A 15,569-nucleotide genomic window follows, 5' to 3' on the forward strand; every position below is an offset into this window, starting at 1 on the left:
AAGGAAAAAATTTTAAAATCCCATTGGTGAACTAAAATGGAGATGGAAAAGAAGATTTAAAAAGTGATGGCACTAAGGAAAAACAAGAAAGAATAATTAAAAATTAATGACAGCAAACAAGATGCAAGTAGAAATTTTAAAAGCCAAAGGATTAAGAGAGGAAAGCAGTACAAAGTAGCAACATTGAACTACAATGCAGACATAGACAGAAATTTTTAAAAGCGACAGTGCTAAGGAAAGACAAGAAATCATTCAAAATAAAGACAGTGAACGGAATAAAAGGAGGCATAGAAAGAAAACTTAAAAAGCAATCAGCATTAGGGACAGTGCACTAAAACAGAGATGCAGAAACAAAATTTTAAAAAGCAAGGGCACTAAGGAAAGACAAGAAATAATTGGGAAAATTAAAAAACAGGACAGCGAACTAAAGGGACGGAGAAGAAAAATTCAAAAAACGAGGGCCCTAAGGAAAGGGGGCAACAGGAGACAGGAGAGTGCTTAAAGGAAGCGGCGATTAAGAACATCAGGAAGTGATTTAAAAGCCCGCCTCGGTGAACTAAAACGGAGACGGAAAAAACGGAAAAAGACAGAAAATTATTTTTGAATCATTTATATAATACAGCAGATATAGGTTTGTATTTGGAAATCCTTCTTTTTATATATATATATATATATATGAATTCTGTATATATACATATGAATATTATTTTTCTATATATATATATATATATATATATATATAAAGGCGAGAGATTTTTCTCTACTGCAATGCCTCACACCCGTATTTACAGTTTTGAACGTTTTTAATCACACACACGAATTTTCGAGGCCGATTCCTCCTCTTTTGTCCACGTCTCTCCTTGGACCTGGATCGCTTTTAGTACGGACGCTAGTATCTCAGTAAGCTTTTCAAGGACTACTCTAAGATATTTTCAAAACTTATTGACTGAAAAAGCACACAGCTTCTATGACGAAAACAAAGCCTGTTTCTTCTGAACGCCTGAACTCTTACAAACGGCGTCTTTCCTCTTTTAGGACGCAACTATTTTCCCGATATCATTTCCTAGTAAGCGCACAGAAACAGAAGATTGCGCTTTCAGGAAGGCAAAATAAACGGAGGGAAGTCGGCTTTGCACAGGCAGAACACGCTCCAGCGCAGACCTTCTTTTCCTTTTAGGATCTGCGTTAAAATAGTTCCTAGAAAAACTACAGAAGGAAGGAGAGCTGGCGCATTCTTGACGTTAACTTTGAAGTCCATGCTCCAAGCGCCTTAGGAAAAACGCGGACATGCATCGCGGACGTACCTTGTACTCGCAGACCGCTACGCTGCCTTTCCGTCCGTCTTGCGCTTTCACGGCAGAAGAAAGGGCGACCACGGTGAAACGGCGGCAGCTGACACTCTGCTGAGAGAGGAAAAAAAACCTGTAGCATAAAGCTGGGGAGGAGTCCCACGCTGCCCGGTTTTGTGAAGTCTTGCGAAGGCTACAGCCGAGCAAAGGAAAAAATAGCCGTTTGGAACATAGTGCCAAACAACACTCGGCAATAAAACTCGGAGGCGTTTGACACGCGCCCATTTTTTGGTAACTTGCTATTTGCTTCCTGTTATCGTTGTTCTTCCTTCAGAACCTCTACTTGGAGCCAACTTCTTTGCTATCCGTTCAAGCGTTTCCCTTCCTGGTATTACTAGCACACGGGCCCAGGCAAGTCCCTGAACTGCTCTTCCGAACTTCTCCAAACGACAATTACAGCCACGAAAGAGGACTTCAAGAGAGGAAAAGGAGAGGCCGGGCAGCAAAAGAGCTCTGCAGGCTGCCACCAGTCAACATTCCACTCTTTTTTTTTTTCTTTTTTTTCTTTTAAATCCACCCCCCCGCCCCCAAATACAAACAAAAAAACCCCATGACCTTGTATTTTTTTTCCTTTGGGAGCTCACCCCTGTCTCAGCACAGTGTCCTCCACAGAGCAGGAAGCGCAGACGATCTGTATCCCGATCTGCACGCGACGAACCCGTGTTCAGAAGAAATAGGCCAGATCTGTAAGACCGGTGTTATTTTGGGGGTTTTAACAATCACAACGCAATTGCATCGACCGACGCGTTTGTGAGAAAACTCCTTAACTTCTAAACGTAGCACCTCCTTGGGTAAAAAAACGTGAGCGAGATTGAAAAAAAGGGATGATTCAGAGCTCCCGCTTACAATGGAGCCGTGCGGGCAGGAATGAAAGTGAAGACAAACAGCAGCAACAGGAAGTGAAATTCGGCTTTAATTCTGAGCACGTGCTTAAGAGACTCTCCAAGCCCACACCTCAATCCTAGGAGCGACTAGCCCTTTTCTGGAAGGACAAACTTTGTTACTTCAAAGTCCTAGACCGAAGGCTCCACGGAACAGAACGTGCACCGAGCCACAGGCCACCGTGCCATCGACGCTCTGATGGCAAAGAAAAACCAAGGAAAACTAAAGTTTAAAGATCGGTTTCCATCGCGTTTCATTCCTTACGTTTCCACTGGCACCTAGGTGCTCCAAAATGAACTCTACTGACACCGCATGTTACTAACAATTTAGTTCTGCGTATCAAAACAACAGGCTAGTTCCAGCTCGCCCATCAAAGTAGCACGACCGACCAGAAGAGAAACACCGGACCCTAAAGAAGGGAACAGGCAGCTCTTCATTTCTCCTAGAGGAAAGTCTGTTCTTTTGCCCGGAAGGCAAACAGCCGAAACTGCCAAGGGAGCACTGCAGGAACGCGGCGCGCTCTCTCAGCTGCAATTTGTCATCGGCTTTTCTGCACGGGCAGCGGCTTTGCCTTTCCTCTGGCTTTGATGTGGCGCCCCTGGAGCGTCCTTGACCCGGCAAGGGTTTCTCCCCGCTCCCGCAGCCCCAGACACGCGATTACCTGAGCGCCGAGCGGAATCACCCACGCGGGATTTTCTTCCCGGGACGCAGAAGGTGACGCTGGGAAAGGAGGAGGCAAAAAAGGAAGCGGTTTGTCCGGCAGCCACGGCCCTAGAAACTACACCTCCCGGCATGCCCCGGGGAACCAACGTGGCCGACCAAAAGCCCCGGATGCCAGGGGACGCAGCCCTCCGTGCTTTGGGATCCTGCGGGGACACCGTTCACCGCGCCACCGCCGCACGTGGAAGCCCCGCCGAGCCCCCAGCGCGGCTCCCCCCGCCGCCCGGCCCCGGAGCGGAGCGGCGCGCGGCTCGGCGCGGGGCCCCCCGCCCCGCACCGGCGCGGCGCCCGCCCAACTCCGGGCTCACCTCGCCACCGGCCCCGACCCGACGCGCCCCCCCTCGCCCGGCTCCGGGAAGCCCCGCCCGCCCGGCTCCCACACGGCACCGAACCCTCCCCGCTCCGTGCCTCCCGCCGGCCCGCCGCTCCCCCGCAGGCAAGGGAAAGGAGGAGGCAAAAAAGGAAGCGGTTTGCCCGGCAGCCACGGCCCTAGAAACTACACCTCCCGGCATGCCCCGGGGAACCAACGTGACCGACCAAAAGCCCCGGATGCCGCGAGACGCAACCCTCCGTGCTTTGGGACCCTGCGGGGACACCGTTCCCCCCGCCGCCGCCGCACGTGGAAGCCCCGCCGAGCCCCCAGCGCGGCTCCGGGCAGCCCCCGCCAACACCTCCGGCTGCCCGCCCCCGCCCGGCGCCGACGCGGCGCGGCGCCCCCCCGCCGCCCGGCCCCGGACCGGAGCGGCGCGGCTCGGCACCCCCCCGCCCCGGAGCGGCGCGGCTCGGCGCGGCGTCCCCCCCCGCCGCCCGGCGCGGCTCGGCGCGGCGCTCCCCCGCTGCCCAACCCCGGCGCGGCTCGGTGCGGCGCTCCCCCCCGCCGCCCGGCCCCGGAGCGGCGCGGCTCGGCGCGGCGCCCCCCCCCCGCCGCCCGGCCCCGGAGCGGCGCGGCCGGGCGCGGCGCCCCCCCCGCCGCCCGGCCCCGGAGCGGCGCGGCTCGGCGCGGCGCCCCCCGCCGCCCGGCCCCGGAGCGGCGCGGCTCGGCGCGGCGCCTCTCCGCCGCCCGGCCCCGGACCGGCGCGGCGCCTGCCCAGCATCGAACCAGTGCGGCTCAGATCGGCGCGGCGGCCCCCCGGCGCCCGGCCCCAGAGCGGCGCGGCTCGGCGCGGCGCCCGCCCGGCCCCGGACCGGCGCGGCTCGGCTCGGCGCGACGCTCTCCCGCCGCCCGGCCCCGGCGCGGCTCGGCGCTGCCCCGCCGCCCGGCCCGCACCGGCGCGGCGCCCGCCCAGCATCGAACCAGCACGGCTCAGCTCGGCGCGGCGCCCCCCCGCCCGGCCCCGGAGCGGCGCGGCGCCCCCCCGCCGCCCGGCCCCGGGAAGCCCCACCCGCCCGGCTCCCACACGGCACCGCACCCTCCCCGCTCCGTGCCTCCCGCCGGCCCGGCCGCTCCCCCCCCAGGCACCGCCGCCCTTCTCGGGACTTTCCCCGCTCACCTCCTCCCTGCCTGCAGCCGCAGCCGGGCTCCCGCTGGCCCCTCCGCGGGGGGAAGCTCCACCCACGGCGCGATGCCCGCCCCCGATGCACCTCGCAGGCGCTGGCGAAGCTCCGCCCTCCCAGCGGAAAACCCCGCCCTCTGCAGCCAAGCTCTGCCCTGCACACAGCACGCATGCGCCGGTGAAGCTCCGCCCCCTCGGCAAAGCTCCACCCTCCCATGGCAAAGCTCCGCCCCCCGCAGCAAAGCTCCGCCCCTGAGACAGCGCGCATGCGCAGACAAAGCTCCGCCCTTCACAGCAAACCTCCGCCCTCCCACGGCAAAGCTCCGCCCCCCCGCAGCAAAGCTCCGCCCCTGAGACAGCGCGCATGCGCAGACAAAGCTCCGCCCTTCACAGCAAACCTCCGCCCTCCCACGGCAAAGCTCCGCCCCCCCGCGGCAAGGCTCCGCCCCCGACGCATCGCGCATGCCCTGGTCAAGCTCCGCCCTCACCCGGCAAAGCTCCGCCCTCACCCGGCAAAGCTCCGCCCCCGACGCATCGCGCATGCGCTGGTCAAGCTCCGCCCTCACCCGGCAAAGCTCCGCCCTCACCTGGCAAGGCTCCGCCCCCCCGGCAAAGCTCCGCCCCCGAGGCAGCGCGCATGCGCGGCAAAGCTCCGCCTTTCACATCAAAGCTCCGCCCCCACGGCAAAACTCCGCCCCAAGACAGCGCGCATGCGCCGGTTAAGCTCCGCCCTCACACGGCAAGCTCCGCCCACCCGCGGCAAAGCCCCGCCCTTCAGAGCAAAGCGCCGCCCCCCCTCGGCAAGGCTCCGCCCCCGAGACAGCACGCATGCGCCAGTGAAGCTCCGCCCTCGCACGGCAAAGCTCCGCCTTACCACCGCTAGGCTCCGCCCCCCGCGGCTAAGCTCCACCCCAACACAGTGCGCAGGCGTGGTCTCCAGGGGCGGGGCCTGTCGCTAGGGGTGGTGCCCTTCCCCTGCCCGGGGGCATCCAGGGGCGGGGCCCGGCGCTAGGGGCGGGGCCGCTCCACACCAGGACCGGGGCATTCGGCGGGGCGGGGCTGCAGCGGAGGCGGACGCCGCGGGGCGGGGCTGCAGCGGAGGCGGACGCGGCAGTGCTAGCAGCGGCAAGCGCCTCCCGTGCGGCGAGAGCGGCGCTTCCTTACCGGGAGGCAGCAACGGCTGCGGCGGCAGCACCCCGCGGCCACCGCGCTGTCGCATGCCCGTTACCGGCCACCGGCACCGGCGACCACGGGGACGCCACCGCCCCTGCGCGGCTCCCGCCCTGCAGTACCCGCTTTTGGCCGCCAGGCGGCAGCACCACACCAAGCCCGGCGCTCCGACCGCGCCCCGCGGGGAGAAAGGACTCGCCCCCCGGCCCGCCTGGGGCCGCCCGCAGCCGCCGCCGCCGCCGCCGCCGCCTTACGGGGGGGCGGGGGGTGTCACAAGCCTCGTCCTTCTCTGCCCCTGCTCCCGCTCACAGCCCACGCAGCCACAGCCACCGCCTCGCCACCAAAAAGCACCCAAGCGGCTCGAGCATTTCAGTCCTCTGCACTTGACAGCTTGCAGCGGCTGCTGGCCCTTTCTCTCCGCGCCCCCCACCCCAGCACCCAGCCGGGGGACGCAGCACAGGGAACCTGGGTCAATACCTTTGCCTCGCCTCGGCTTTTTTGCCCCCAGAAAAAGCCCCCGGGAGTGCTGGATTCATCTGCATGTGGCATCAGGGGTGGGAGAGTGACACCAGCGAGTCAACAGACCCTGGAGAGATTTTAGTAAAAAAAAAAAAAAAAAAGAAAAAAAAAAGAAAATAAAAGCGACACCGATGGCATCCTCAAGGCACTGAAAGCTGCTTTGCGTCAGAGGGGCAGCTACGATTATCAGGAAGCGGTGCATGCGAGCAGACCACGGGCAAGCGCGCGATCTGCGAGCGAGCGATACGCTGGCGCCCCTCGGGCTCTGCTGCGGTGCCCGCCCTCTGCTCATCCTGCACACGCACCGGGCTTCCCGCGCAGGGCTTGCCGCTTAAACAAGACGCTGCGCCATGTTACTTACCGCCCTGCCCTGCGGCGTGCAAAGGAACGAGACGTGAAACAGGGAAAGCAAAGGGGCACGGCGGCCCCTCAGCTGGCCGCACCAGACGGCCGTAGAGCCCTGCCAGTTCCCTCGCTGCTCTGGACGGCAGCGCAGCTCCGCGCTCCCTGCCGCTCCCGCCAGCACGCGCGGCACCCGCGCTTGGCCGCCTGCAGCGCGCGAGACTCGGGAGGCTGGAGGGGCCGGTCCGCCGAGGGGGCAGCTGAGCCGCTCGCCTCCTTCGGCTGCTTCATTTGCCGCCTTAAAACAATCGCTTCCACGCTCCCTTTCTTCATTTCAGACCCCTCTCCACATCTCCTGGCCTGCAAGCCATTTGCAGCAAGCAACACGGCTGAAATCCTGTGCTGCTAGACACCTAGCTGTCATCTTGCTCCCACGCCCAAAGGCTTTGGGAACCTGAACCCCCTGCTTGGTTGGGCATCGAGACCGCGAGGCGAGAAACACGCCTGGACTCCACCAAGCCAGGCGCCTGCCACATCGCTCAGCACGGTGCTACGCGGCTGCCTGACCGACACCTTCTGCCGCTAAAACCAGAGCGCGGTTCCCTTCTGAAGAGTCGCCGGCAGCGCGGAGAGTCCCTCGCCTTTCCCTGCGCCAGGTCCCCCGGGAACAGCGTCTCAGTCGGACTGGAGCGTGCAGCAGCCTCCGGTCGTCCCAGCCCCTCGCCCGTCCAGAAAGCGCCTGCCTGTAGCAGCGGCAGAACCGCTGCTGCCCAGAGGGGAAAGGAATGGCTCGGGGCAAAGCTCCCCAGGCTGCCCGTGTCCCGTGCGGAGCTGGGGGTCCAGAAGCAAAGGAGCTATGGGAGGGGGAGCAGGGGAGCGGGGGCACGAGACTGGAGGGCAGGGGACGCGGGGGGCACGTCACGGGGAAAAAAAACCCGCACGGGGGGAAAAACCTTGTGTGGGGGGACGTTTGGGTGGAGAGCACTTGGGAGGGCGCAGAGACAGGCAGAGGAGGACGGGGGGCAGGAGACGGACACGGACGGACAGCGGCTGTGTGTGGGTAGAAAGGTGCACGGGGGGACACGGGTGGGGATGACCTACACCAGGGGGTCCGCCCGGCATAATCCACAGCAGATAACTCACCTGGGATAAGCCGCAACGGATAGTCCGCTCCGGAGAAGGAATCCACGCCAGATAATCCCCAGCAATGCCCCTCAAACTGCCAGCGGTTCACCCCAAATTTGGCCCAAATTGGTGCGGGTTTTGCGTTTGGGTTTTTTGGTTTGTTGGCTTGTTTTTTTGTTGTTGTTCTTTTTTGTTTTTTCTTTTACATCATACAAAACTTGGGGGTTTCTGCTTTTCAAAACTATTCAGTTCTGGGGTTTTCCGGCGCTTTTCCACATCATAACAATGGGTCATTTTTGGTTTTCTGCGTTAAAATGTGGGGGGGGGGGTGTGGGGGGGGTGTGGGTGTGTGCGCGCGCGCTTGCTTTCCAGCTGCACAAATCCAGGCGGATTCGGCTTTCCTGGGAGCCCCAAACCGTGTTGCTCTTGGATATTTTGCTCTTGGACTTGGATATTTTGACACTTTGGTATCTTAGACTTCGGTATCTACTTACAATTCTGTCTATTTAGACTTAGTTATCTGTTTACACTTCCATAGAACCTTTACTTCCATTACACAGACGACCTACTTTGGCTTACTCGGTGACACACGGTAAGCGTAGATACCTCTACCTATCCAGACTTTCTTCTGTTTTCAATTCCTTCATCTACATCATCTCTTTTTGCGTTTTAAACTCCTTTATTTCTTCACATATAGACAAGTTCTTTTTTATTTTAAAACCCTATCTATCTCCATTTAGATTTTTTAATAATTTCTATAACATAGCAGGTACAGGTTTGTATTTTGAAATCCTTTTCTCTATATATATAGAGAGAAATGAATATTATTTTTCAATATATATATATATATATATATATATAAAGGCGAGAGATTTTCCTCTACTGCAATGCCTCGCACACGTATTTCCAGTTTTTAACATTTTTAATCACACACACACACACAGACGAGTTTTCTCTGGGGGGAAACCTCCCCGTGACACCTTCATCCCCCACTCACCTGCTCCTCTGTTTCATCATCACACCCCCCGCCCCCAGGGACGTTGGGGTGCCCCAAATGACATCATCACCCCCCAGGCCCCTCCAACACTTTTTCATCACCCCCCAAAAAAGGCACAAAACAAGGAACACAGCCCCGACCGGCAGCTCGCTACTTTAATAATGCCGTTTACATATGTAGGCGCCCCCCGAAAAGGGGAGCTCCGCCAGAGAAATAAAATGGGGGCAGCCCCCCCAAACGGTTGCAGCCCCCCCCAGCCCCTGTCCCGCAAGCCGGCGGCTGCCCCACGCCGCGGGGGAGCCTGCCAGGGGACGGTGACGCACCTCTCGCTCAGGCTCGGCTCTGCCGTGCTCCCCCTCCGTTCCCGCGCTGGGACGGGCTCCCCGGGGCAGCGAACCTCCCCGCTCCCTCTTGGCCCGGCACTCTCCCCACCAGACAGCCCTCGCTGACGCACCCGCGGGGCACCCGCCGGAGACAGAGCCAGGAGCCTCCAGGCACGGGGCCGGCCCCTTACCCTCGGGACGCTTCACGACCGGCAGGCCAACCTGGGCCGGGGGGGACCTAGCGAGCATCACGAGACGCCTGCAACGAGACACCTGAAAAACAAAAATCCCAAGCGATATTTCCGCATGTGAAAAAAATAGCACAGCAGCGAGTAGAGGAATTCAGTCAGAGCAAGGGAGAGGAGAGCAGTTGAGCTCAAGGAGGATTCGAGGTAAGCAGGTCAGCTCAAAACACAAGACGTCCTTTAAAAGCTAGAGCGACCTGAACGCTTCCAATCAGCATGAAGACTAACCGGTACGATTCCAAACACGTTCTTCGCGTAAAAGTACGCGCTCTTGCCGGCGTTGGAAAACGTCTCACCCCTTCCTTACGGCACGGCTGCAGGGAGACAACCCTGCGAGGCTGCAGGACAAGGGCGTACCGCAATCAGAATCTACGCTTACAGATCCGCCGCAACAGCTACGGCCCTCGCGCTCCTGCGCATCTTGCTGGCTCGGTCGATAAAGCTGGAAGCGAAGCGTAACGCTTTCGAGGGTAAAAGGAAAACCAGAGGACAAATCGCAGCAATTCGCTTCCTACTAAAAAAGCTGTGCGTGTGCTTACAGACATCCAATAAAAATACTTCTACTGGAGAAGGGCTGGATTTTCCTTTTGCGTTAATTTAACTTGCACAGCTGTGAATCGATACCAGCAGATTATCTGTCTCCAAGATACGCAGTTATCATTTGACCAGGGGTTTTTTGCGCCTTACGTCATTAGGAGCGACATCTGGCCAGCCGCGCTGCCCGAGAGAGATGCTACTGAACTGCCAGGGAAACGCACCCTTGAAAGCCAGACAGAAAGAAAAGTACTTCAGAGCACTCCGTCAAACGAGCGGGGGGGGGGGAACCCGTAACGTTCAGTTGCCTCTCCTGGTCAATGTTTAGAACAAATACCTAACGGCTCAAATACACCTAAGCAATTGTACGCCACAGCTAGTTGGCAGTTAAAGTTGAAACAACGCCACAGCTAGTTGGCAGTTGCAGGTGAAACAATGCAAGGCAGTTTGTATAGACAATTTTAACTTTTTTTTTCTTCCTAAAGTTACATCTAGGGTAGAAAAATCAGTGAGAGAAGAGATCCCCCATACGGTTTTACTTTGCGGGCGGAATCCAATCCCCGGGGCTGCAATGCCTAAGGCTACCAAAAAGGACCGGCAGATTTGCTAACGCTTTTGGCTGCACCGAAGCACGCAGAGGAACGCGTGTTGATGACATCTCGGCTGTTGCACCTGAGAACCAGCGATGCCATCGACTTCCGGAAGACGTGCTGTGCTCGGCTCTTTGGAAGCAAACGGACTTTTCTTTCTTTTTTTTTTTTTTTTTCTTTTTTTTTTTTTTTAAGAGAGCGGAAAGTCTCGCTGCTGCTGACTTCTACTGCCAAGCGCATCATCTCTGAAGATCCCCACTCTGATGGGGAGTTCATAAAACACAACTTCTTTGAATGAGAAAGACTTCCATTCTGGAAAATCTCTTTCCAACTGAAGTAAGAAACCACACGCTGTAGGTTAAGGAAAAAGGACGCTGCCGAAGCAGTAACTCACCAAAACCACGTCAGGACTCGCTGTCGCTACTTACAAGGCTGGCAATGCTTCTCGGGAAAGCGACGCCGATTCCTCCTCTTTTGTCCACGTCTCTCCTTGGACCTGGATCGCTTTTAGTATGGGTGCCAGTATCTCAGTAAGCTTTTCAAGTACTACTGTAAGATATTTTCAAAACTTACTGACTGAAAAAGCACACAACAGACGATCCCTCAGAAACATCTGTAACGCGACGCTTCCCGGACACGTCCGCGCTTTAAGCTACGACGGCAAGATAAGCAGGGCTCAAGAAACGCCATGCCGATGAGGCGACGCGTTCGAGACCCTCGGGAGGCTTACCGAGGGGCCCCATGATCACCAAGAGCTACGGAAACATCAAGACCCGAGAAAGCCAGGGTACGAGACACAGAAGACAGACTACGCAAAAGCAGAACACACAGACACAGGATGGAACCGCCCTGCCCAGCCAACGTCAGCAGCGTGCTAAGAACAGTAACCCGGTCCTTTTCCCTTCCCAAAGGAGACTGCTCCTGGACAGGCCTCTCCCCGACACCAACTTTATAACCCCTCCCTGCAATTCCTATCCTTGATACCTCCTCAGCCCTCACCCCGCAACTGAGCTTTCAGAGGGCCAGGGATCTGAATCCACCCTCAAAAAAGAAAAAAAGAAAACCACCACACACCTAACTAGAACATTCCTGCACTCGCTCAGTTCCTCTTCATCATCTCAAAAAAACCAAAAAACAAAAAACCCCAAAACCTCCCAACCCAAAAACCCACAGCACACTAACAAACTAAAACACAGTGCTGGTATTCAGCATCGGTCTGGTTACTGCCAACCGCTTCTGCGACACCCTCCTCCTCAAAAGCACCGCACCGCTCTGCTCCCCTGCTCCACGCCTGTTCTCAAGAAAGATGCTGCGGCTGTCGCTCGGTGCGCCTAGGATGCCAGGAGACACAAAGTTCCCGTGGCGCTCGGGTGAAATAGCCAGCCCCGTGTGCCTCCCCTCTACCACCCAGCTCACCTCAACTTCTCAGCCGATTCTCAAGGCAGCCAGCACAGCTCCCACAGAACCAAACGGGAAATGATTAACCAACATGCCATTTCATACTTTACTATTAAATGACGACCCGGCTGACAACCACCTCGCCTCCTCCAGCCGCTCCTCAGCGGGAAGCTACGCCCCCTCCGAGGCTGTTAAAAGGGAGGACCCTAAGGAAAGAGAACAACTCCTTGAAAACTAAAGACAGGGAACAGGATAAAAGCAAAAAAAAGTCAATAATGACGGGAATTAGGGCAACAAAGAGAAAAAAATGAAAACCGGGGACAGTGAACTAAAAGAGAGACGTAGGAAGACAATTGAAAAAGCAAAGGTACTAATAGAAACAAGGAAGAATTAAAAAAGGGAAACGGCAAACGGAATACAAGTAGACAGAAGCTTTTGTCGTGGTTTAACCCCAGCCAGCAGCTAAGCACCACACAGCCGCTACGGGGGAGAAAATTGGAAGGGTGGAAGTCAGAACACTCGTGGGTTAAAGGAAGAACAGTTGAACAATTGAAGGAAAAGACAACAGAATAGTAGTAATAGTACTAGTAGTAATAATAATAAACCAATAACAGTATACAAAGCAAGCGATTCACTCTACAGGTGCTCACCACTCGCCGACCGATGCCAAGCACGTCCCCGAGCAGCGATCGCTGACTCCTGGCCAACGACCCCCCGTTTCCCTACCGAGCGTGACGTCACACGGGAGGGAACAGCGCTTCGGCCGGCGCGGGTCAGCTGAGCTGGCTGTGGCGCCTCCCAGCTTCTGGCGCACCGGGCAGAGCACGGGAAGCTGAAAGGTCCTTGAGCGGTGTAAGCGCTACTTAGCGACAAACAAAACGTCAGTGCGTTACCAACATTGTTCTCATCCTCAATCCAAACCGCAGCACTGTGCCAGCTACTTGGCCCAGCCCCGTCTTCGCTTCATGGGTCCCACCTGGGCTGCCCTAGCTGGAACCCATCAGGAACTGAGGCCATCACCCCAGCCCCACAGCACATCACTGCGTCCCCTGGACCCAACCGCAGCCGCTCACCCAGAGGCCAGGGGCTGGAAACACATCTGGGGTCACAAAGGAGGCAGCAAATGTTTGTTCCTTCACGCCCATCAGAAATCCCAGCAACGAGCTGGTTACGAGGCTCGGTGCCCAAAGGCAGCGGGACAGAGGGAAAAGAGGGACGAGGAAAGCAGAAGGAAGGATGGAGGGAGGTAGAGAAGAGGGGTAGGACAGGGAGCCAGAAAACGGGATACTGGGAACAAGAGAGGGACGGGGAACCGCACAAGGGTGTTGAGAGAGAGAGAAATGGAGTGCAGCGAGGAGGAGGATGGGGAGATCCCACAGGAACAGGGAGCAACAGGGGGCAGGGGAGAGAGACAGAAGGGACCGAGCGGGACAACAGGAACAGCAGAGAGGGACAGAGAGAATAAGAGACACGCAGGCAGCGGCGGGGCGGGGCGGATAGAGGGAAGTACAAAAGGGGGAAAAAGCAAAAAGAATTAAAAAAAAGTGACAGGAAGCTGGATAGAGGCAGTCACAGAAATAGAAATTAAAAAGCAACAAACATAGGCAAGAATTAAAAATTAGAGAATGTAAGACAGAGCGAGAAATAGAAAGGGAACAGGACAGAGAGGCAGGACATGTAAAAAATTGTTAAAGGGAGCTATGTAGAGGGAGATTTGAAAGGGAAAATAAAAAACAATGGAGTACAGGAAACACAGGAAAGAAAAATGGGACAGGGAACTAGATAAATGGAGAGATAGAAATAAGACGTTAAAAGCAACATGGTACGTGACAGGAAAGCAATAAGAATAAGGGAAAGGGAACTAGATAAATGGAGACATAAAAAGAAAATTGTAAAAGCGACAGGGTAAGGAAAACCAGACAAAATTAAAAACAGGGAGAGCAAACTGCGTAAAAGATGAGAGAGAGAAAAATTCAAAAAGGATGGGACAGGAAAGAATTAAAAAACAGGGATAGGGACCTTGATAAAAGTAGACCTAGAAGGAAACTTGAAAATGCCAAGAGGTACAGCACAGTCAGCAAAGAACTAAAAACAGGGACAGCAAACCAGATTACATATGGAAACAAAATTTTAAAAGCCGAGGGATAAAGAGAGGGGAAAATGAAAAAAATAGAGATGGCAATCTAAAGAGAGACATACGAAGAAAAGAGATGAAGTGAAGCACAGGCTGGAGGACAGACAGGAAAGCATTAACAAATAAGCGCATTGGATGGGATAAAATTAGACATCGGAAAAATAAAAGCCACGTCTCTTAGGAAAGACAAGAAAAAACTACCAAATAAAGAAAGGGGGACAAAGAGAGAGACGCATACAAAGTAAATTTTAAAAGCAACGGGGTACACAACAGACCGAAAACTATTAAAAAGTAAGGATAGGGAGCTTGATCAAAGTAGATGTAGAAAGAAAATTTCAAAAGCAACTGGGTAGAGGACAAACAGAAAGAAAATTAAACACAGAGGCAGCAAACGAGATAAAAGTAGACATAGAAACAAAAATTTTAAAGCCGAGGTACTAAGACAGGAAAGAATTAAAGAAATAGCAACAGCGAACCAAACAAATGCAGAGAGACAGAAATTGTAAAAAGCGACCGCGCTAAGGAAAGATGAGAAATAATTAAAAAATAATGACAGTGAACGGAATAAAGGCAGAAAATTTTTAAAGCAACAGAGTTTAGGGAAATAGAGGAAAAAAATTAAAAGTAGGGGCACTGAACTGAAACGGGGACATAGGAAGAAAATTGAAAATCAAAGGCACTAAGGAAATAATTAAAAATAAAGACATCGAAGGGAAAAATGTAGACAGGGAAAGAACGTTTTAAAAGTGATGGGTATGAGGGAAATAAAGGGAAAAATTAAAAGATAGGGACAGCGAACTAAAACAGATGTGGAAAGAAAATTTAAAAAGCAACGGCACGAATGAAAGAAAAAGAAATAATTTTTTAAACAACAGCAAAGGGAATAAAAGTGGGCATAGAAAGAACATTTAATAAGCAGAGGGGAGCTAGGGGAATAAAGGGGAAAAATTGAAAAATAGGGACAGCAAACTCAGAGATGGAGAAAGAACATTGAAAAAGCGAGGGCACTAAGGACAGACAAGAAATTATGAAAAGAAAAGACAGCAAAATAAAGACTGCAAAGGGAATAAACGTAGACAATTTTAAAAGCGACAGGGATTAGGGAAATAAAGGGAAAATTATGAGATAAAGGAGAGCAAACTAAAACAGAGATGTAAAAATAAAATTTTTAAAGTGACGGCACTAAGACAAGAAATTATTAAAAAAATTCAAAGGTAATAAAAGTAGGCATAGAAAGAAGATTTAATAAGCAGAGGGGAATTAGGGAAACAAAGGGAAAAATTAGGAAATAGGGACAGTGAACTAAAATAAATGCAGAAAGAAACTCTAAAAAGCAAGGGCACTAACCAAAGACAAGAAATTATTAAAAGACAAGACAGCAACATAAAGACAGTGAACGAGGTAAAAGTAGAAAAATCTGAAAAGCAAGGGGGATTAGGGAAATAAAATGGAAAAATTTAAAAATAGGGACTGAACTAAAACCGAGATGTAGAAAGAAAAGAAATAATTAAAAAATAAAGGCATCAAAAGTAAGAAAAGTAAGCATAGAAAGAACATTTTCAAAGGGGGCGATAAGGGAAAAATTAAAACATAGAGACAGCAGGCTAGAACAGATTAAAATAGAACATCTAAAAAGCAAAGGAATTAAAGAAAGGCAAGAAGTAATTAAAAGAACAGCATAATAAAGACTGAGAACGGCATAAAAGAAAATTTTAAAAAGTAACGGGGATTAGAGAAATAAATGGAAA

The sequence above is a fragment of the Nipponia nippon genome, unplaced genomic scaffold (assembly GCF_047370975.1).
Source record: "Nipponia nippon isolate SJK-2023a ecotype South Korea unplaced genomic scaffold, ASM4737097v1 scaffold_4, whole genome shotgun sequence".
NCBI classification, from domain to species: Eukaryota; Metazoa; Chordata; class Aves; order Pelecaniformes; family Threskiornithidae; genus Nipponia; species Nipponia nippon.